This window comes from Physeter macrocephalus, chromosome 20, assembly GCF_002837175.3.
Source record: "Physeter macrocephalus isolate SW-GA chromosome 20, ASM283717v5, whole genome shotgun sequence".
Classification (NCBI taxonomy): Eukaryota; Metazoa; Chordata; class Mammalia; order Artiodactyla; family Physeteridae; genus Physeter; species Physeter macrocephalus.
In genome coordinates, this window is record NC_041233.1 from 73,766,521 (window position 1) to 73,789,982 (window position 23,462).

Consider the following 23,462-nt stretch of genomic DNA (forward strand, 5'->3'; position numbering starts at 1 on the left):
TTTTAATTGTATTTATTTATTTATTTTTGGCTGCACTGGGTCTTCGTTGCTGTGCACGAGCTTTCTCTAGTTGCGGCGAGCGGGAGCTACTCTTCGTTGTGGTGCGCGGGCTTCTCATTGCAGTGGCTTCTCTTGTTGCGGAGCACGGGCTCTGGGCACGCAGGCTCAGTAGTTGTGGCTCGCGGGCTCTTGTGATGCTCGGGCTTAGTTGCTTCGCGGCATGTGGGATCTTCCCGGACTAGGGCCTGAACGTGTGTCCCCTGTATTGGCAGGCGGATTCTTAACCACTGTGCCACCAGGGAAGTCCCTCCCCTTTCTTAATGTTATCCCAAATTTTATTTTCAAAATTGCAAAAAGTAAATTGGATTTCCTCCAGTGATCATGCAAAAGATGATCCTGTGCCTCTCTGCTCTCTCCCCACCTCCCTTCCTTCTCTCCTTTTTTTCTTTCATTTTTTTGCTCTTTTGTTTTTTCTTAGGGGGATACTGACTACCCACTTTTTACCAACACTATATGTACCCCTAAAGAAAGGTCAATCCCAGCCACTCAACCTTGTATGAACTTCCCCATCACTAGCTATGTTTTTTTTTGCTGAGATCCTTCAGGAAAAATTGTCATACACGATATTTGTGTTTAGTTGTGCTTATCAGTTCAACTGTTGAAAATCAGCAGCTAATCCTTTGTAAACAGAATCTCTGTGTCTTGTCCCCAAGAATTACAGAGGAGACTATTCTAGAAAATGTAGATTATTGCTCAGATGATTCACATACTGATATATTGATAGCTACAAAGGAAGAACTTTTTATGCCCCTCTAATGTTTCCAAGAGTGTGGACGACTCATCAGTTACTAAAGTGAAATAATAAAATATAGAGAGATTTTATTTTATTTTTTTTTATTTTTATTTAGCCCTAGAGAGATTTTAAATGTGCGCTGTGACCAACTTGAAAAGGTGTCAGAATTTTGTGAAAAAATATTTGGAAGTTATATTGTCCTTTGAGTGTCTCATCAAACTTAGTTGTCTGATATTTTGCTACTATTGATTCAGTGATGCGTCTCTCTGGTATGGAGGGACTAAACATGTAATAAATGTAACATTTTAATAAATACGGGAAGCAGTTTACCCTGGTTAGGATGGTATATACTTATTATAAGGGTCTCTGGAGCCATTCTGTTTTCAGATTCATCCTCCAGTTATTTAATTCCTTAAAACCATAGACAAACATTGTATAAACTAGTAAATCTTTCTAAATATTGCCTTGTCGCAAAAACTTTCATTAGTTATTTTCCAGATCAAGTGGAAATAATTAAATAAAATAACCCGAAATGATTAAGCAAAACAAAACAATTAATTATTATCTAATTATCTGGACCATTCCCTGATGAAGCAAAAAGAGTTCCAAGTTCATTCAACAGATCTGAGGCAGGCAAACTATTTGGTTTCCTTCAAGGCAACTCACAGGCAAACAGTTAGATGGTTGGTGTCTGTACTAGCACGGTTTTTATACTGATGAAAAGGACCTACGTAAATACCAATTCAAAGGAGAGAAACATGTTTTGGGAAAAAAAAGGGAAGTATGTTTCTGAGACAATGTCAGTGTGTTGAGTATCAGCTGGACCCAAAGAGGGTGTCGTTCATCACCTGGTGGGAGGTCTAGGGAGAATAATGCATTGGAAACTGAAGATGGAAGAGGCTGGTGATATTTCTTTGATTTTTATGAGGTTCCAGAGGTGAGAGTTATAACCAGGCATTCCCTATTGTAGACATTTGCCAGTTTATGCCCTGATGTTGCAATGAATCTCCAGAAGGACTAAGCATGGGCAGGTGTTATTATTAAAGCTAATTAAATCACCCTGAGTTATGGCTTATCCCGGGCATTATCTTGCAGAATGATCATAATAAAGTCTGGAGAAAACAAATAGATGAGGATTGGTTAAGCACGCAGTTCCACTGGTTTTTCTTTCACTTCAAAAACAAGTCCTCCCCAAATACCAGAAATTATTAAGTCTCACTCACTGTGCTTTGAATTTTAGTAGTAATGCGTAATTGCAGTCTGACCTATGTTTATCGTGGAGAAGCAGGAACTGATTTTCTTGTCTAGTTTTTTTTTTTTTAAATCACATTTGCCAAGGTAATTAAATAAGAGGTTAAATCACAATAAATGTCCTGGGGTACTATAATCACATCTTCGATGTGAAACATCAGTGCCCCTCCTTCTGCATCTCAATATGACAAAGTCATTGATGGCTGAGGGACAGGCAGGGAGCAGATTAGTTTTCTAGGCTCTAAACAACTACATAACGGTTTGAAATGAAAATGCAAGTTAAATATCATCATTGTAACAAAAAAAGGGAGATGTAAGGAACTCAAAAGCATCATCCATAGGAAAGCAATTTAAAATGTTCACTTAAAATACAGCCAGTTTGGGGAGCCAATGAGCAGGGGAAGAGTTTTGGAGCAAATACATTTTTTACTGAGGAATAATTGACACACAGCATTATATTAGTTTCGGATGTACAACATAATGATTCGATATTTGTATATAATGTGAAATGATAATCACAAGTCTAGTTAACATCCATCACCATTCATAGTTACAAAAATTGTTTTTCTTGTGATGAGAAATTTTAAGATCTGCTCTCTTAGCCAACTTTCAGACATGCAATACAGTGTTATTAACTACATTTGCCACCCTGTATGGAGCAAACACATTTGAAAGTTATGTAGTATCAGATTGTGTGTGTGTGTGTGTGTGTGTGTGTGTGTGTGTGTGTGTGTGTAAATGGATGCCTGGGTCATATATATGTATGCGTGTATGTGTACATACATATATATATACATATATATATACATGCATACATGTAAAGTTATAAGTATATTGGCAAAAATGAATGAAATAGAGGACATGGTTAATTAAATTAATTTTTATGATCCATGTACCTTGCCAAATAATTCACTTGGCTGGATATGGCATGGGGAAAATGTTTGAAATGAATTGCTGGGTTCTGCTAAGCCTGTGGTGATTGTTAATTTTACACGTCAACTTGGCTAGGATGTAGTACTTAGTCTAAGTGTTGCTGTGGAGGTATTTTTGTAGACATGGTTAACATCCACAGTCAGTTGACTTTAAGTTAAGGAGAGAGTGGGGTGGGCCTTATCCAATCAGATGAAGGTCCTAAGAGCAAAAACGGAGATTTCCTGGGGAAGAAATTCTGCCTCAAGACGGTAGCATCCTGCCTGAGTTTCCAGCCTGCTGGTCCTATGAATTTCAAACTTGCCAAGCATCACAATCACAAAAACCAATTCAAAAAAATAGATCCCTGTATATATTCTATATACATACATGCATGTATATTTGTACATATCCTACTCCCTGGTTCGGTCTCTCTGGGGAACTCTGGTTGATACCGTCTCAGTTAGCCTTCCATATATCAGACAGTTTCAATCCTCCTTATATGTTTCTTGATTTGAATCTGCATTTTCAGTGACCTCATTTGATCATATTTAAATTATTTTACATTAATTTAAACCCAAATATTAAAATACGGATGGAATTCTGAAGAAGGGTTTTATCAGGGAGGAAGGTAACTGAGGTAACACAGTGAAATTCCATACTGTACTTTTTCTTCAGAGATCCAAATTTGGGATTTTTTTTTTTCTTTGAGGTCTACGTTCTGATCTAGAAATCCAAAGCATGCATTTCTATGATAATATGATTTAGGCAGCTTTTAGATTTTCTGTGCATATATTTAAGAGAAATATGGCGTGGTCAGTTTTCTTTCAAATGGAAATAGAAAGCCAGGAGTTTTGACTTCTGCCAGGGGTTTTGAGTTCTGTGGTGTGAGGCATTAAATGAAAACTGTTTCTCTGCTCACAACGCTTCTGACATCAAACGTGTGGGTTTTCTACACCAAGCGGTTTTCCAGTTCTCTGAGGACACCAACTGGGTATCCTACAGTTGAATTCAATTCTGACATTAACTGCCCGGCGTTAGAGCAGACCCCATAGGTTAAGAGTTCAGATCCACAAGACTCAGATGCCAATTGCAAATAGTGGGTGGCCAGGTTACCCACACCTTGTGTGACTTGGCTACACATCCGGAGTTCCCAAGGCCCCCACCTCAGGTCCACTGATTTGCTGTAACAGCTCACAGAACTCAGAGAAATATTTTATTTACTATTACCAGTTTGTTATAAAGGATATTACAAAGGATACAAATGCACAACCAGATGAAGAGGTGCAGTGGGTAAGGTCCAGAGGAGTACCAATGCAAGAGCTCCTGTCCACACGGTTTGCGGAGGGACATGATTGCATTCATCACCCTGGAAACTCTCTGAACCCCTTTATTTTGGGTTTTTATGGAGATTCCATTACGTAGGCACGAGTGACTAAGTCATTGACCACTGGTGATTATTAACGCAACCTCCAGCCCCCTCCCCTTTCTGGAGGTCAGGGGGTGAAGCTGAAAATTCCGTCCCCCTAATCACATGGCTGGTACCTCTGGCAACTAGACCCCTTCCTGAAGTTATCCAAAGACATTCCTATTACCCCTGTCACTAAGAAAATTCCAAGGGTTTTAGGAACTGTGTGCCAAGAACCAGGGAAGAAGACAAAATACATGTTTATTATGTCACAATATCACAGTGATAGTTTTAAATTTGCTACCCTACAATAAAAAGAAAAAGCTTGCCAGAAGTGATATGACTAAAAACCAGATGATATTTTAGATAAATGCGCTAACCAGTCAGCGAGGGTCTGCCGTTTACCCATTTCCCTTGCTGCAGGCTTCTGGGTGAAGAAGGCCAGCCTGCCTGGAGCAATGGTCAGGAGGTCGTGGACCGACCCACCCTCGAGGGCGGCGAGTTGGAGGATGACCACACGCCTCTTGGGATGAGCCTGCTTGCAGGGAGGGTGTGTTCTGTCCACCCTCTGCTTTCTCCTGGGTGGTGAAGGCCCCCACGGTGCTGAACTCTGTGTGTGCCTGAGCTGTCAGTTTATTTCTAGAGTGAAGGATTCAGAGCCTCGTTGTGGTCGCACTGGAAAGCCATGCCATCCAGCCCAGCGTTTGCAGTAAGAGAATGGAGTAGACATGACATTTTGATCTCTGTCTGTCGGTTATCTGGGTCTTATTTCTCAATTAGTTCCTAACTCCAGAGGAGAAGAAAAGAAATGTCATTTGTTAACTTCCTGAAGTTCCCACAGTTCTTGAGCACTGTACCGGGTGGGGTCTCCGCTAAACAGAAACCTGCCCTGCTTAATTTCAGCAGAAAAGGAATGTATGGGAAGGAGATCAGGAAGCAAAATGGGAAGACAGGGCACCTTCATCTGGGTTATGGCCTGGAGCAAGGGCAGTTGGGCAGCCAGAACAAATGGTCACCCACAGTTCCAGTCTGGTTAGAGTCCCCGGATGCCCACTGGCCCTGAGACCTAGGACATGGCCTGTTGCCCCCTGGTCCTGAGATGCAGCCATGGTCACCAACAGAATGGAGTCTACGCTGCCCTCTCCTTTTCTACTTCCCTCACTCCGGAGTCACAGGTTTAGGATGGGGCATCTGAATGGCTGAGCTGAAGTCACCCTTCCACTGCCTCAAGGACAGTGGGAGCAAGTGATTAGCCTTTGATGCTTGACTTCTGTAGCGGGAGGTCCTTATCTCAAAGGAGGGCATTAAAATAAACCAGCGAAGAAAAATCAACAAACATCACTAACCAGGGCTGGGTTCGAACGTTAAACTTCATAGTTACTATCATTATGCCCATTTAGCAGATGAAGCTTTAGAAAGGTTATGTGCCTTGCCTGTGGCCACACAGCTAGCAAGTGGATTAAAAAAAGGTGGAAGGTGGTTTCAAACTCAGATCTGTCCAAGTTCAAAGAACAAGTACTGAACTGCACCAACAATTGCACCTGTGATCTTAATTTTCATTCAGTATATTTAGAGAAACCCTCTACTATATGATTAACGCCTCCTGGTCTTGGTGGTCTGCAAAACAATCTCAAACCAAAATGGCTCATCATCTAAAGGCTTTCCAGCTGTTTTTTTTTTTAAAACTTGGCAAGAACATCTTCTCACCAGATAGTTTGGAAAAATCTCTTAACTTTAACCTGAGGATGTGCGTATATTTTTTGGTTTTGGATTAAAAGTGTTCTCTCTGTTGCTGAGTCATCTCTTCAATGTTTACTTGATGCTAGACCTTGCCATTCAGTGCAGGGAGGTGAAAAGATTAGAAATTGTAAATCAAAGCCTAACCATGTCCACCCCAGAAAAATCTCCTCATCACGAAAAGCCTCCTCCCAAGCCCTGAAACTGCCTCCTTCTCGCCTTCTCTCCCTGTGCTTTTATTGCATGTCCGATAAATTGCAAGAGTTACTCTCTTGAGCATGTCTGGAAACTTAGCAGATGGAAATAGTTATGTTTAATTAATTCCCCTGATGTATAAGATAGTGTTAATTTTAAAAAAACCCATTCTGCATTTGCCTCCCATGTGATTTGGCCTCCTCTTTGCTCATCACCGTGTTTTTGGAATTGAGTATAATGCAGGTGAAGCCTGTATAGGAGGCATCCCACACACAGATCACAGGGTTTAGTGTCTGAGGAGGCCATCTCGTTCCACTTAGCTGGACCCCCACCCAGAAACCTGAGACATCACCCCTCCCGGAAAGGGGTCCCCTCTGTGACTGCACTGACCACAGCATCCAAAGGAGGAAAATCAGTGCAACAGAGGCTCTGTCCACAGATGTCAGAGGAGTAAGTAGGTAGAAGAGCACAAGTGGCAGGAGTGGGCATAAAAGCTGGTCACGATGGCTCAACATGCTTCCAGCTGTAATCTGGGGACAGAGTCAAGCTTGAAAACAAAAAGAGAAGTTATAGCAAGTTTAGCTATGAATAATGTAGACTCAAAAAAATGGTGTCATAAGAAAAATGGGAGTTTATTTTTCTCATCTAAAGAGAAATCTATAAGGTGGGAAGTACAAGTGTGGAAGGAAGTTATCAGGGACCCAGGACTCCTATACCTTTCTGTTCTGTCATTCTTAGTGTATGACTTTGAATCTTAAGGTGGCCTCTTGGGCACAAACTGGCTGCTGGATCTTCAGCTGTCACATCTAAGTTCCAGGCAGGAAGAAGGATAAGAAGGGTAAAAGGTGCATATCAGTTGGATTAGCCTCTTCCTGCCTTCCGCCTTCTAGGAAACGTCCCCAGAATCTCCAACTCCCGTCATGTACTCAATACTCTCTTTTCTGCTGTATGTGCAGGCCAGAACTTGGTTGTTCATAGGCCAAAAATATGGCTACTCCTCTCTGCAGTGGATGCTGAGGGATATAGGTTTTTTTAGCTGGACATATTGCCTTTTTTAGCTGGACATTTCCCCTGATGTTAGGCATTAGGGGAAATCAATATGCTCTGTGGGGTAGCTTGAGGAATTTGCCAAGTTGTCTTCTCTCCTGGTGCTGTCATTTATAAAATTATCAAAGCAAACTTTGGCATACAAGTTTGCTGTGAGCTGACCTCTCTACTTGTCTCAAGTGTTACGCTGTTTTTTCTGTCCCCCGCCCCCCAGTATCTCTCTTGACAGGTCTCTGTGTGGCTGGCTTCTTAAGTGTCACCTTTTCATGGAAGCTGTTCCTGAAATTTAATGTCCCTGCCTGCCCAGTCACTCTCTGATCACACCACTCTATTTTATTTTCTTCTTGCCACTCTCAACCTGGGACAGGTTTATTTGTCTGTGGTCCGTGTCTCCTCACCAGAATATAATCCCCTGGAGAGCAGGCAATTTGCTTCTCTTGTTCGGACATTTCAAAATTTCTGTAGAAACATAATTTACGAGCTTACCTGAATTTGAAAAGGAATGACATTTTACAAATCACCGCGATGGCAGTTACTTCTTACTTGACGATGAATGAAGAACGATAGCTCGAAGAATGCTGGATCCCTGGGTCTCCCTTGAGCCTATGATCTTCCTCACTGCTCTGCATTTGCCCTCAGCTCCTGGTTCAGATTTGGACCTCAACCAAATTGCAAGTTATAGCACCTGCCTTTGACCCCCAGGGTCACTCTAGAAGAGAGGGAAACTCGACTACAAAATCCCAGTAAGGTACAGGTGTGCCAGGCACCCATGCTCTGTGATGGTGGGAATGATGGCTGAGTCTGTGGCCGAGAAGAGATGGATACATCCCTCCGACAGATGGTGGCCGTCCCTGGAGTGCTGAGGATTCAGGGAACGATTCCAGGCCTGGGCCTGGGGAGGCAGCTGTGGGGAGGTTCAGGCTGGCATCTGGCCTGGCAGGGCTGAGAAGCAGCTGAGATTCAGCTGTGGAAGTCAGCAGGAGTGCTCCATGCAGGCAAGAAGTGGAGCGAGGCCCTCGCCTCCCCAACTTCCCGCAGCCCTTGGATGTGGGAAAGGCCTCCTGAGCCTGCCCTACTCTTAGGCGGTCCCTTCTAGGGACATAGTTACCTGTTCATCTTCTGCTTTCTGAAGCCTGGCGCCTTCATCATTATACGTTTGGTGTGGGAAAGGGTAAAATGCCTCTATCAGTCAGGGTTCTGCAGACAAAGAGAAACAGAACCAGTAGGTTCTCTAGAAAAAAACAGAACCAGTAGGGTGTAGGATAAATATCTATACTTATATCTGTATCTGTCTCTATACATGTATATGAAATAGATACACACATATATGCATGTGTGTAAATGCATATATGCAAATAGATGCATGTCCACACGTGTGTGTAAATATTAACATGTATGTATATATTTACATACCTGTATATGCAGAGAGAGAGAGAGAGAGAGTTATTTCAAGGAATTGACTTATGTGATTGTGGAGGCTGGCAAGTCCAAAATTTGCATGGCAGGTTGGAAATTCTCGGGCAGGAGCTGATGCTGCAGTCTTGAGAAGAGTTTCTTCTTTCTCAGGAAACCTCAGTTTTTGCTAAGTCCCTTCCACTGCTTGGATGAGGCCCACCTACATTATCAAGGATCATCGCCTTTACTTAAAGTTAACAGATCGGAGATGTTTACCCCATCTACAAAACACCACATAGCAACATCTAGACTCGTGTGTGATTGAATCACGGGGAGCTGTCACCCAGCCAAGTTGACACGTAGAAGTCATTCCCACAGTGCCGATTGCCCTGGGAAGAGTCCTGATTCGGCCCTGTGCTTCGCCCTCTGCACCTCTGAATGAAGAGGACAGCATCACGGTCACATTTCTGCCTGACTGAATATTCTCACACTTCAACCAGGGAGGTGAGTGACACCCCTCCCCACGTCTCCTGCTTAGTTTGAAGCCCTGCGTGCAGCAAGAACCGTGCCACAGAGCTGTGGTCGTTCCAGGGAGTGTTGCCCTGCAGCTGTGCTTCTCAAAGCTGATTTCCCTGGCCACCTGCATCAGAATCACCAGGTGTTGTTAAAGTGCAGATTTCTGGGCCTGTCGGTACAGCTAAATCGGAACTCTTGCACTTTGCATAAGTTTCCAAGGTGTTTCAGAATCATTTCTATTCATGAGCCAGTAAAGATCTTGTGGTTTCACTATCCAGCAAATTTCTCTCAGGCTGGGCTGAAATGTATTATTTTAGGGTAATTTTCCTGGTATATTAATGCTTAATGATTTCCTTTAAACTTTTTTCTCCTTTGAATCCAATTTCGCAGAGCCAATTGAATAATTCAAGTTCACGTAATTATCTAGAGATCAGCCTCCCATTCTTTCCTTGGAGATGGATGTGGGCGAGAAATAGTTAAGTGGAAAACTCACTTCTCCTTCTCCAAGCAGCTCTTTGCAGGCGTGAGCGTTCTGCAGAAAACTCAGTGCCTTTGTGATGGAGAGTGTGCACTTATTTTATTCCCCCTGTGTACCGGGTATGGGTCTGATTTCTGTGTGGGAGCTTCTTCCTCTGCTTGCCTGGGGCTGCCTAGTTTGAGCCTCCTCAGCACCCCAAAGCCCAAAGCCTGCAGTTTGTGCATAATTCCAATATTCACTTGAGATTCAATTTATTTCCATGTAATATGCATGTACCTACTATGTGTAAGCACCATGCTAGGCTCTGGGGGAAGAGGAGGAAACAGATACAAACGTAAGGAAGAGGAGGTCCCTGCCGTCTGGGAGCTGTGGACCAATTGAGAGAGACATTATTAAACAGCCAATAAGAGTGCAAGAAAATATCAAGTCAGTCTAAGAGGAGGAACAGACTGCTTCCTTCACAGAGGAGGGGGCAGGCTGTATGGAGGCGGTGTCATCGGCGCGGGATGAGAGGGAGCAAGTCATCCAGAAGTCAAATGGGACCGCAGTGGGGAGAGCAGGAACAGAGGCTGTTGAATGAGCACTGTTCAGTGTGCGGCCAGCTGCTCTCAGGTCTTCTCTCTCATCGTCACCGCAGCCAGCATGCTGCCCTCAAGCTCCCGGGACTGACAAATGGAGCAGGAAAAGCAACCTCCCAAATCCAGTTTTCTCAGAAAAGAAAGGGCGTTCTCCCAAAGAAGGGGTATTGGATAGACGACCTGTTACCTCTGAAATGTCTGGGTTCTGCCTTCCCAAGTAACAGGCACTCCCGACATTTGGGGTGGTGGGCACGTGAGCACTTTGCCTGAGGTGGGGGATGGGAGTTCTTTCAGTTCCATTGCCCTCCTTTTCAGAGTGACTTCAGACCTCGAGAGCTGCACACCTGCCTCAGGGAGAAGAGGGGTTTCTATCCCAGGTCCCTGCACAGGCTTTGAAATCCGGTGTGGCTCTAAACAGGGCAGGACAGATGCTCTCCTGACGGTCCAGTTGATTTTTCAGCTTCAACCCTGTTAACCTAATGCTACCCCGTGGGTTGCTGAATAATCCCCGTCGGAGTCGTCCGTACCTCCCTAACTGCCGTGTGAGAGATTTACATGTGAGTTTGGGCGTCCGTACCTCCCTAACTGCCGTGTGAGAGATTTACATGTGAGTTTGGGCGTCCGTACCTCCCTAACTGCCGTGTGAGAGATTTACGTGTGAGTTTGGGCGTCCGTACCTCCCTAACTGCCGTGTGAGAGATTTACGTGTGAGTTTGGGCGTCCGTACCTCCCTAACTGCCGTGTGAGAGATTTACGTGTGAGTTTGGGCACGCTGTTACCGTGTGCAGGCACTCAGCAGTGTTTGCGGATTAAGACTGATGACATGGGCAGCCACCTACACAGGTTGCTTAAAAGTCATAAGTTCATGACATTAACGTGCTTGACGGATTTCATCAGATACGAATCAGCTCATTTCCGGGAGGGTGGGAGCGTGTTGCTTCTAGCGTTTCCACATGACGGATCACCAAGTGACGGGTTTTCCCGAGAGTGGGCCCTCTACCGCCTGCTTCTCAGGAACCCAAGGAACTGGTTCAAACTGCAGATTCCAGAGACGCACCCAGATAAACGGAATCAGGCTCTCTGGGAAGGGGACCAGGAACCTGTATATTTATCAAGCTCCCCGGGTGAAGTTTGAGGGCCCTGCCCTGGAGTTTCCCTGTGCTGCTCTTTGGCTCTTTCAAGGATGGCAACATACAAGAGGAGGCTTTCTGGTCACTTGAGAGATGCGTGGCTCACTAAGAAGTTGCTTTGCTGGGTGCACAGTCAGGCAATTCAGAATCAAGGAATGAGGACGGTCAGAGAGGAAAGAACAGAAAGACACAGGCGGACCCAGCCCACACTGCTCACTAATTTTGTAGCAGTGATGGGCCCAAAGGTTTGAACTTTGCTGTATCTTGGGATCCTCCAATCAGGTCAAGGGGGAGGAGCCAGCAAGCCTGGAGGTCCTTAAAATAGTGCCCCTCAGACTTGAGACTGGAGGGTGGATCAGAATCACTTGGAGGGCTTGTTGAACTGCAGTTTCTTGGGGTCCACTCCCAAAGATTCAGGTTCAGTAAGTCTGGGGAGGGACCAGGACAAGCAGCGGGGCCCAGGTGTAGGGTGCGGATGTAACTTCTTATGAAGGGAACAGAGCTCTTGATCCTGAATAGGATGCCTCTTTTGGGGGGTGTAGAGGAGAAAAAAAAAAAACCCTTTTCTCTCCGACTTCCTAGATTCTCTGGCTAGGGCCCTGGAAATTAAACTGACTGATTAGCAAGAGAAAACCAGAGCTTATAGCACGTGCAATATGCATACACACAGAAGAAACTCAGTGCTGAGTAACTCAGAAGCGTGGTTAGAACTTGGGCTTATATAGTGAACGTCTGAGAAAAGAACAATAAACGTGTAGAGAAGTGACAAGGAACAGGAAAAGGGCTTTAGGCTTCCAAGGGTAGCAAAGAGTGGAAAGGCAAATATGTGGGGAGAACTAAGAGAAAATAAGGGTTATTCTGGTAAGGTTTGTTATGTAGATTCCTCTGGGTGCCATCTCTGGGCTGGTAAGTTCTCGCCAGTGATTAAAAGTCTGAGTCTGCTTTTAGGCAAATGTGGGGCAGGCAGAGAGCTTTTTCGGCATTAGCTTTTTCTCAGTAGTCTCCAACTCAAAAACTCCTTACACCAAAGTGGTGTATTTTGGGGTTGCATAGTCTGATCCCCTAGAAGGGCCGTGCTCACTCTTGGCCCCATCTCTGGATTTACTCTCTCAGAACTCCTTGTGGCCAGAGTCAACCTGGTGTCTTCTAAGACGAGTGTCCCTCCCCTCATTCTGTGCTCCGTAAGGCAGGGGTCCCCAACCCCCTGGCCGCGGACATGCAGTGGGCCACGCCTGTTAGGAACCGAGCCGCACAGCAGGAGGTGAGCGGCGGGCGGGCGGGCGAGGGAAGCTTCATCTGCCGCTCCCCGTCGCTTGCATTACCGCCTGAGCCACATCCCCCGCTTCTCCAACACCCAGGTCCGTGGAAAGGTTGTCTTCTACGAACCGGTCCCTGGTGCCAAAAGGGTTAGGGACCACTGCCGTAAGGGATTGTGCCTAGACTGGGTTTCTGGAGAAGATAACGTTAAAGGACATGCCCGAGCTCATGTTCTGCGTGGGTTTTAGACCTTGGCGAGATCTTAGCAATCACCTCCAAGGTAGTGCTCCTGCACCGTTTGACATTTCTGTGGCTGTTGATTTCAGACATTGTTAACTGACCTCTGCACTTTTTCCCACCAGGCTTGGATGCAGCCTCACAATCCTTTCAATACAATACCAAGTTTGATTTATTTAGGGTGATGCTTATTTATGACCTAGATCTAACCAAACTTCAGCTTCTACTTACGGAGACGTAGAAGGCTCGGGGAGGAGAGATGACTTGCTTAAAGCGTAGAGCTGGGTCTGGGAATACCGGTACCCTGGCTCTAGGCTGAGGGTTTTTTCTTGCCTTAGTAAATGTTTAGTTTTTAATAATATTTTCCAGAAATCTTTGAATTGGAGCATAAATTTTAATAGCTAAAATATAAATTATATGGAATATAATATTTTTTCTATAGCCTGGAAATTTCCTAAATGTTATAAAAAATTATAAAGGCCTGAGTATCTAAATAAACATTGTTAAGTGGTAAGTCGAAACATTGGCAACCTGTTAAATTCTAAAAATAATGAGTAGATTCTGCAATATCTCTATAATTTAGGGTTGTAACTAATGGTTCATTTATTTCACTAAAAAGAGGGAAACAAGATAGCTTAATTTGCAAATACTCAAGTACCTGGCATTTGCGAAGAATATAGAGCATGTATCACCTTGTTGAACCCTCATCTCCCACATCATTTTGATGTGCTGTCAGCCCCCAGTGTGTACACTTGCTATCATTCCCACTGAATTTACAGTTCTCACATGGGGAAGCTGCATTCCTTATGACCGTTAACCAAAAGGTTGCAGGGTCATGTCCAAAGTGGAGAACTGGCTAAGTCCAGCATAGAAAGCAGAGGTCGGTAGAGAGAACTCTCACTCCTAATGCCGACCGAGGAATTAGGAATTTCTTCCAGCTCTCACACTGAATGCTGCTTTGTCTACTTTCCATCATTCTTAGACATCAGGAAGAAGAATTTAGAAACTCAGTGGAGGTGATTCCCACTGGAGGTGGCAGGAGGTTGTACTTGAGAATCCTGCCACATACCCTCACATCAGCTCCTCAGCTAACCTCACCATTCTTCATTCTCACTTCATCCTTAACCCCACTCACCTCTCTCTCTGTGGTTGTTACTTCTTTGCCAAGCCCTCAAGGTGGATTAATTTGTAACTTTAATAATGTGGTAAAGAACCTGGAGTTATTTTGCTCGGAAAAGGTGTATAAAGAAGGCTGCATAATTTTTGTTTCGTGTTTCCCCATAAGAAGCCCGTCTACTTACTCATCATTGCTTTGGGAATTTTAGCCTTTGCATTGGAAAAGTGCTCGGATTACTTTAAGTTTCAGGGATAATTAAGTCTATAAAATGCATGTTTGTTGCTTTTTTGGTTGAAAGTAGTAAAAAGAGGAGAAAACTGGAAAATGGGATGAAAATGTTCTAGAAAATTAACTCATAGTAGATATGTTAAAAATTCTGCAGGGGTATTAAGATACAGTTTCCCAAGGCTGCTTCTGAATAAGAAAAAATAGAAAGCATTATAGTAATCTGAAAAAAGAATCTTCTTGTTGAAGAAAACATAATTTCTGACCTTTTATTTATCCTTAGCTTTCCAGTATAATACCCTACGTGTAATACATACACGTGCGCACGCATGCATGCACGCGCGCCCAGACACACACACACACACACACACACACACACACACACACACACACTCTTTCTCTCTCTCTCTCTCTCTCTCTCTCTCTCTCTCTGAGAGACCAACTGGGAAAAGTTTTGCTGGCTAAGGAAGTCAACTCTCTCTCTCTCTCTCTCTCTCTCTGAGAGACCAACTGGGAAAAGTTTTGCTGGCTAAGGAAGTCAAGATCTTACAGATAGTCTATTAAGATTTCAAATTCACATACAGGAGCTTTGTATTAATAAATGGAAGTGGATTCTTTACTTGAGCTTGACTAAATTGGAAACAATTTAGAATTAAGATTGGAAAACCATGCTTTTTCTTCCCTTTAGATCGAATTCAGACTTGCTTTGAATTGAGCACTGAATAGTCCCATAATGTTTGTATTAGTTTATGCCTTACAAACTGCTTTCCCATTCATTATAGCTTTGGATCTTCCTGCAATTCTAAGTCACGTAGTGCGGTGATCATGATTATTTTTTTTCTCTCCATGTTACAGATGAGGAAACAGTGCTCCAGAGAAATTGATGACCGCTCAGCATGAAGCAGCAAGTAGTGGTAAGGCTGGACATTGAATCCAAGTTATCGTCACATTTTGTTTGTTATTGTCTAGCATCGAGTGTTTGCTCTGAGTTGGGTGCCAGATTGGGCACAGGGGCCAAAGGCAATAGAAATAGTCTGACCACAAGGAGCTCTCAACGGTAGAAGTACAGAGTGTACAAACTACATGCAACTGTTGGATTGGGGAGGATTTGCTGATTGATTCTGTCCAAGGGGAGCTGAAGGCCCTGTAATGCTCCCCAGAGTGATAGTCCCCCTGGGGCTTGAGGATGAGTGGGGTCGTTGGGTGGGGAGTTGGAGGGCAGAGGGCAAAGGAAGGGAGACACAAATGTGCAGCGGCTGGGAAGACACAAATAGTCCGATGGGACTCAGCCCACAGTTTCGTGCCTTTTGAGCACTTCTGTTAGCTAAAAGATGAAATTACTGTTGAAATCTGTTCTATTTTCTTGCCACTCCAAACTATACAATGGAACTGGGAATCCCTGAGAACTGGAATTTCTTACTGACTTCAGAAAGACTAATTCTCATGAGACCAAGCTTTATGGTTAGACTCCTAGCTCTTATTGATGCTGTCAAAGAAGAAAACTTGTCTCTTTGCAAAGTTTCAGTTCAGTTTTTGCATTATTTGCTTTGACATAAAAAGATAAAATCAATCCAAGAAGAATATCGGCAAACTCAGACCTGTCCGTTTCATTAGTACATTGGTTTGAATAATACATATTTACTGATTGTTTTGTGACAGGACCACAAAAAAAGTTATATATGATATTCTTAAATTGTAATGAAATCGCTGTCAAGTCTTTAGGGTTCAATAGTCCTTGAGCAGCAGGTGATAAAATTCAAAAGATCAGTGTATGCAATTTTCTGGGCTCTGCTGGAATGATTAATGATTTGGCCTTGATTTGAATTGGGAAAGAGGTATAAGGCAAGATCAGTTATAGGTGAACTTGGACTTCATTACCATGGAGCAATTGGTAATTCAGTGCTGTTCTCTGAATGTATCTGGAGCTAGCGGGAAGGGGACAGTGAGTGAGGAATGCATGGTCTGGGCCATTGGGCTCCAGCTGGGCTCAGATGGGGCTTGCTGGCACATAGTCTTCTAATTGAACTGATACTACAACATAAACTCCTGGCCTTATTAGCTGCTTCATTTGGTATTTTCTGCTTACAGAAGTATATATCCTCACTGTTAAACATTTGCATATTACGAAATATCTGGCTTGCCAAGTGAGAATTCACCACCCCTCTCCCTATCTCAGAGAAAACCACCATTATGAATTGGGTATTCTTGCAATTATTTTTTTAAAAATTTTATTGAAGTATAGTTGATTTACAATGTTGTGTTAGTTTCTGTTGTACAGCAAAATGACTCAGTTATATATATATATTCTTTTTCATATTCTTTTCCATTATGGTTTATCACAGGATATTGAATATATTTCCCTGTGCTTTAGAGTAGAACCTTGTTGTTTATCCATCCTATATATACTAGTTTGCATCAGCTAATCCCAAACTCCCAATCCCCGACCCCCCTCACCCTTGGCAACCAGAAGTCTGTTCTCTATGTCTGTGAGTCTGTGTCTGTTTTGTAGATATGTTCGTTTGTGTCATATTTTACATTCCACATATAAGTGACATCATATGGTCTTGCAATTATTTTTGTGCTCATACTGCCACTCATTTATTTATTAACATAGGAAAGATCAAGTAATATATTTTGAGCTTGATTTGTAACTTAATATCTCTAGGCATTAAAAATAAATAAATAAACAATCTCCATGGGTCTGGGCCTAGTTCGCTGTCAGGCTGACTCTGGTCAGCAGCTGCCTGTCCCCCGTCCTCACTGTCCTCCAGTCAGGCCTCTTTCAGCTGCCAAAATAGCATTGTTCCAGGATTAATGTTTTCCTCAACTGGAGTCACTTAAGCGCACTGGGCGTGGGACAAGAGGTTTGCTCAGGCACTGGCTTATTCTTGCTGTGTGTGCCTGGTGCCCTGGGATCTTGCCTGGGTTTTTGTTTTTTTTCTTGGCGGGTCTTCCTGCTCAAGGAGACTAAATAATGGAATGGATCAGAATTTGCATTCTGGAGTTGGTGGCATCCAGGTTTCTTAATCTCAGTAAGCCTCAGTTTCCTTGTCTGTAAGTGGAAGTAGTAATGGTACCTACATTACAAATTTGTGCATGTGAGGATTAATTGAAATCCTTTATGTAAAGCACTTAGCCCAGTGCCTGTGACATTGTAAGCTCCCAGTAAATGACAGTTTATATCCTCTTACTAGGCGTGCAGGCTCGGGAGGACAAGGACTGGCTGTCTTTTCCCTGCTGTATCCCCAGTGCTCGGCTCATGGAAGATTCTAGATAAATATTTGTTGAAGGGATGAATTCCCACTGGTTGCCTGCATTGATCAGGGGTCCTTTAAGGGACCCACTGACCAGGGATCCTTTAAGTCCCCTTTAAGATCAGGCCAGTTCTTCAAGCTGGAAGGAGAATCTAGAAAGGAGAGTTGGAAGGTCAGAGAAAAGTCATTAACCAGCCCTCCAGAAGTACTAACCTGGGTGGAAAAGTCGGAGCTTGCAGGTAAAACTGAGAAGCTGCCACTTAGGTCCCGCTGCTGGAGCGGGGCTACCCAGGGTCGAGGCCAGGGCAGAAGTCTCTTGTCTCTGTCTGAGGTGGGCCTGGACGTGCTGTTGGTCAGCAGGGTGGCATTTGGGAAGAAGAACTGGATGCACTTTGAGGGGAGAGCAAGGGGAGCTGAAACCCACCTGCACTTCAGCATCTCTTTTCCCCTTGCGTAGCCGTGACGATCTTCCAGAAGTAATGGTGCTGCTTCCCTTCCCCATTGCGGATAGTAGCCAAATTTCTCCTCTGGCCAGCTCTCCGCCAGATCCAAAAATGTGCTCCCAGCTCAGCCAAGTTGATTCAGCCAATGAACCACTCTTTGAAACTGATTCCTGTGCTGGAGTAAAACACAACACTTCGGTCATCAAGCTGCTGATGAATCCCGTGGCTTTTTGCCAGGGTGATCGGAATGGCTTCCAACAGAAGGCTCTACCACGCTAGATCTCCTTACTCCTGTGAACGGAAGGGTCCAGGGCCCAGGATGGATATACACAGATGTCCATTGTGTGGGTCTGTCTCCGAGTATAATGATGCTGAAGCTTATTAGCTGTGGTAGCAGCGAGGTCTTCTGGGATTTCTCTAGTCTATAATTGGCTTTTACTGTTGTGGGTTTTGTGAGTGTCAGAAATAATGAGATGACATTAGGTTCTGACATGGCATCATTAGAGGACTGGTAATGTAGATTATGAACATGCATTCATATAAGGGAGGGTAATAAATCAAGTGGAAAAATGCTCCAGAAGTAATGAAGGTCGTTTCCAAATATATACTCTTTTGAAGTACATTAACACCAGCAATGAATTATTCATGGCCCTATCCTCCAGAGGTTTGTAGGTGCCCCGGTGAAATAACAGTTCTCTGGCCATCAGAAAAACCCATGGTGAGGGTCTTTGTTAAGAAGTCTGAAGAACCTTTGTGCCACGGATAGGGTTGGATGGGATGCTGATTAGTTCATCAGGAGTGGGAGGCAGGGCACGTGATAGCACAGCTTTCCAAAATGGAATTCTCCCGAGCACAGTTTTATATGCCTCTAAATGATTCCAGCAGTATTATGGTTTTTGAAAAAAAAATTGTTTAGCAATTTATAACAGTCATTAAATTGCTCTGACTTATGAATGAGCATCATTTTCCCCTCCAAGAAACACTGCAGGCTATGTATTTTACCGCACTCGAGAATGAACCGATGCAAATGTTTGTCTCTGGATATAGAAGTCCTTTTCTCATGCTCTGGGTATTTATGAGAGTTTGCACTGCTCTGCTCGTTATAAAATTCAGAACTTTTAGCACCATTGTTCAGAGGAAAGGGAAGGCTGAGAGCTACATTTGTGGGTTGCCAGTTATGTGGCAACCTTTTCCTACAAATAGAATGTCAATCCAGATAAAGTGTTTTCAAACGTCATGTCTTGTGCCCCCAAGCCTCCCACCCCAAGCCAATATATCTAGCACTATCCCAATGATAGCCAAGTAGCACAAGCTTTTGGGGAGGGTGGAATGTCCATCAGTGCTGGTCCCTGCCTATCCTTGTCTACCTCCATCTGTCCCGGTGTATCTCTTTCTGTCTCCATCCTTGTCTCTTTTCACTCTGTCAGAAACCCTCTCCTTACCTTATATTTTTTTGATGCTGAAGGATAATACACATACAGAAAAGTGCCCAAATCATGAGAACTCAGCTCAGGGCATTCTCGTAAACTCTAATCAGCATCCTAGAAGTCCCCTTCTAGTCCCTGCCTCTCTGCAAGGGCAGCCACACCCCTACCTTGTAACAGCACAGACACATTTGCCTGTTTCTACACTTTACATGAGTGGAATCACGTGGCTTTTTTTCAGCTGACGTCTTGCTCATGTGGCTTTTGTCCACGTTGTGCCTAGTTGCAAGCTGTTCATTCTCATTGCGGGCACTGTGGCACTGAGTGCACACACCACAGTTTATTGACCCCCCTCTGCTGTCAGTAGGCCTTGGGAAGTTTCTGACTAGGGGCTGTTAAGGAGAGTGTCCCTAGGAACATTCTAGAACATGTCCTCTGTTCAGCGTATGCCAACCTTCCCGCCATGTATGTATTCAGCAGAAGAAGTGTTGGCTTCCTGTTCTTTTTATTGCCGAGTTTACCTATCCTTCAGCCATCTCAGTCCTCATCGAAATGAAGAGAGGGAGACAGTGCCACTTAGGCCATAAACTCAGGTGTGCAAGAAATATCACTTTATTTTTTTACACAAATCTAAACTCTAAGTTCTCACACTACTAGGCTGTGGGAATCCCATCCTAGTCATTTAGGGATTCCCTTTATTCCCAGGATTGTGACTGGAGCCAGGAAAGGGAAGGGGTCTCCAGCGGCCGTCATTCCCTTTACCTACCAGGTCGCCGTTCAGGCCAAAGGCTTGTTCTGCGCTGTGCTGGGGGTGTGCAGCTGCAGGGAGGCTGGGACCCCCGCCACCTCTGACCATCTCCTTCAGGGCCCTCCGGGTCTGACTGCCTCTCTGGGGGGGCGCCAGATCCCTGCCACTCTCCTCCTCACCTCAGGAAATCTCTTCTTCAGTGGGAAGACCCTCACTGCATCATCCTGCTTCTCTGGGACCCCTCTGCCACTTCCTCAAGTTCTGCCCAACTTGGTGGGCCCAGGATTTGGGAAAACAAAAGCCAAGATGTTTCAGGCTGGTTGCGTTCTGCTCTGGCACATTCCTGCCACCTGCTTCAATGGGGAAAGGTGACAATTCAGGAGAAAAATAGAAATCGTCTCCAGGTGTCACAGTCTTTGCTTGGCTAACACGTCGGGAGGGTGGTGGCTGGAGGCACATGTGACGTGGGTGGTGCCACTTGATAAGAGCTGCTGTCTGTGGCCTCAGGCACTGCCCAGATATGGCGGTCTCTCTTTTATGGGACTCTTGTGATCCCTGTTTGTCCTTTCCCGGGAAGTGGGGAAAGGGTCTCAGGTGGAGAGAAGGAAGGCAGGAGAGACTGCGAGTGAAGAAAGAGAAGGATGGAAGCTGTTGGGGGAACATAGGCACAGAGGGATTGTCAGCGAGAAGACACAAGTGTCAAAATACAACAGTTAACCAACCCGGGACATGTGCTAGAGTGGCTGAAATGTTGACAGTCTGACAGCCTCATGTCCTGAGAGATGCCTGCAAGCTCCTGTGGTGGGAGAATGCTCACCCCTGTTTTCATTTTCTAGGACTTCCAGAACAAAGTACCACAAACCAGGTGGCTCAAAACAACAGACATTTATTCTCTCCCGTCCTGATGTCTAGAAGTTCAGATTCAAGGTGTTGACAGGGCCATGCTTCCTCAGCACGCTCTGGGGAAGAATCCTTCCTTGTCTCATCCTAGCTTCTGGTGGTTGCCAGCAATCTTGGCCTTCCTTGGCTGGCAGCTGTGACACTCCAGTTTCTGCCTGCATCTTCACATGGCCATCTCTGCATGTGTTTTCTTCTAAGAATGCCAGTCATTAGCTTAGGGCCCACCCTAATCCAGTGTGACCTCACCTTAACTCATTATATCTGCAAAGACCCAATCTCCAAATAAGGTCTCATTATTATAAGGTATTGTCTCATGTGATTATGGAGGCTAAGTTCCACAATCTGCCCTTCAAACTGGAGACCCAGGAAGGCTAGTGATGTAGTTTCAAGGCCTGAGAGCTCTAGGGCCAATGGCGTAGATTCCAGTCCAGGTCTGAAGGCCTGAGAACCAGGAGCAGGGAGGACAGGAGAAGATTGATGTCCCAGCTCTGTAGTCAGGCAGAGGGAGGGCAAAGCCAGCCTTTCTCTGTCTTTTTGTTCTACTCAAGCCCTCAGTGGATTGAATGATACCCATCTACATTGGGGAGGTCAATCTGCTTTACTCAGTCCACCAATTCAAATGCTAATCTCTTCTGGAAACACTGTCACAGACATGCAGAAATAATGTTTAATCAGATATCTGGGCATCCGAGGGCCCAGTCAAGTTGACACATAAAATTACCAACACAGAGGCTGTTTATAAAGCTGTGAGCAGGGTTAAGAGAAAAAACGGATGGATAGTGCAGGACCCTGGTATGTTTCTATCACCCCTTGGCTTGAGAGGGCAGTTGCTGGAGCCCAGAAGGAGGAGCTGAAGCTGGAGGAGAGGGCCTCCCAACAGGAGCCATGGCCTTTGGTAGAGGGACCTGGCCAAACTGCAGAGACCAAGAATGGGCCAAGGGGCATGGATACCCCAGCCTCAGTTTCCTCCCTCCCTCTATTTCCTGGCAGAGCCTCTCATGGTAGAACCAAGTGCCAGTCCCGTGGGCACTGTCCCTGAGGAGCTTCCAGGACACAGTGCAGAGTAGAGGAAGGTGGAGGGTAGAATTAGTGGGGGTTAGTGTAAACCATCCAGACATGAAGCTGAGGTTCATCTGCTGGTGTGAGCATGAGGTAAAGAAGAACAAGCCCAGAGAGTGGGCCTTGCCAGCATCCCGGGCTGAGGAGGAACAAGCCCAGAGAGTGGGCCTTGCCAGCATCCCGGGCTGAGGAGGAACAAGCCCAGAGAGTGGGCCTTGCCAGTATCCCGGGCTGAGGAGGAACAAGCCCAGAGAGTGGGCGGAAATCCATGCCACTGAAAAAACCCATTTGCAACTAATGAGCGGCAATTATTACAGGCAATTTCTGTAGGACAATTTCTAGTTTTCAATCAGCAGAATCAGTTTCTTTCTTTCCATGAAAGAAAAAGCAATCTAGACCTTTTTGGATAGAGAGTTAAGAAAACACCAAAATCTTATGGCCACAAATGTTTTTGCCAAGAGTTGGAGCACTCCTAGAACACAGAATGACAAAGATACTCAAAGGACAGCTGATGTGATTATATTATATAAGTAATTCAAACCATTGTACCTTAGATTGAGTCTAATAATCTAAGTATTTCAAATGGATACTAATTTATCTGGATAATTAACTCAAATTTTCTCCTCAAAGCATGGTCTCCCTTTCTTTTGTATAGAATATCTAATTTATGAGAAGTAAAATTAAATCAATAGATTTTTCAGTAATATGGCATGTCTACCTTTTTTTCCTTTTCTCCTTTTGACAAATGAACTCAAAGGTGACATACATAGATTTTTTTTCCACCCGAAGGCATTTAAAACACATTTTTCATGTGTAAGTCAAATGAAACAACATATTAATCTGTACGGTGAGATTTATTGAGGTTTCTGGAGCTGTTAGGAGTTTTCAAATATGTGCTTAAAAACTTCTGGGTCGGGGGCTTCCCTGGTGGCACAGTGGATGAGCGTCCGCCTGCCGATGCAGGGGACCCGGGTTCGTGCCCCGGTCCGGGAGGATCCCACATGCCGCGGAGCGGCTGGGCCCGTGAGCCATGGCCGCTGAGCCTGCGCGGCCCGAGCCTGTGCTACGCAACGGGAGAGGCCCGCATACCGCAAAAAAAAAAAAAAAAAAAAAAAAAAAAAAAAAAAAAGGCATGGTTGCATTCCAATAAAACTTTATTTCAAAAAGAAAAAACCTGGGTCATTTCTGTGATTTATTGTGAGGTAATACATAAATACACGTTTAGGTGCCCATTAAGAATAGATTTGAGTCCCATAATCTGGAAATTACTCAGTTCTTCATACTTCATAATGAAGTATACCAGGATACCACCAGCTAATCACATTAGCTGGTGGTATAGAACCATTATGTTATTAATGGTA

At 44.5% G+C, this 23,462-nt stretch overlaps 1 protein-coding gene across 4 annotated transcripts in view; it reads left to right on the top strand.

Annotated features, from left to right (window-relative positions):
• The window catches only part of PLPP4 (phospholipid phosphatase 4), a 532,132-nt gene that overhangs the window by 226,974 nt on the left and 281,696 nt on the right, over window positions 1–23,462 (top strand). For all 4 annotated transcript variants that reach the window (XM_055080898.1, XM_028481212.1, XM_028481214.1 and 1 more), the window contains one exon: window positions 15,129–15,187. The gene's annotated coding sequence lies outside the window, so the exon portion shown is untranslated. The remainder of the gene's footprint in view (window positions 1–15,128; window positions 15,188–23,462) is intronic.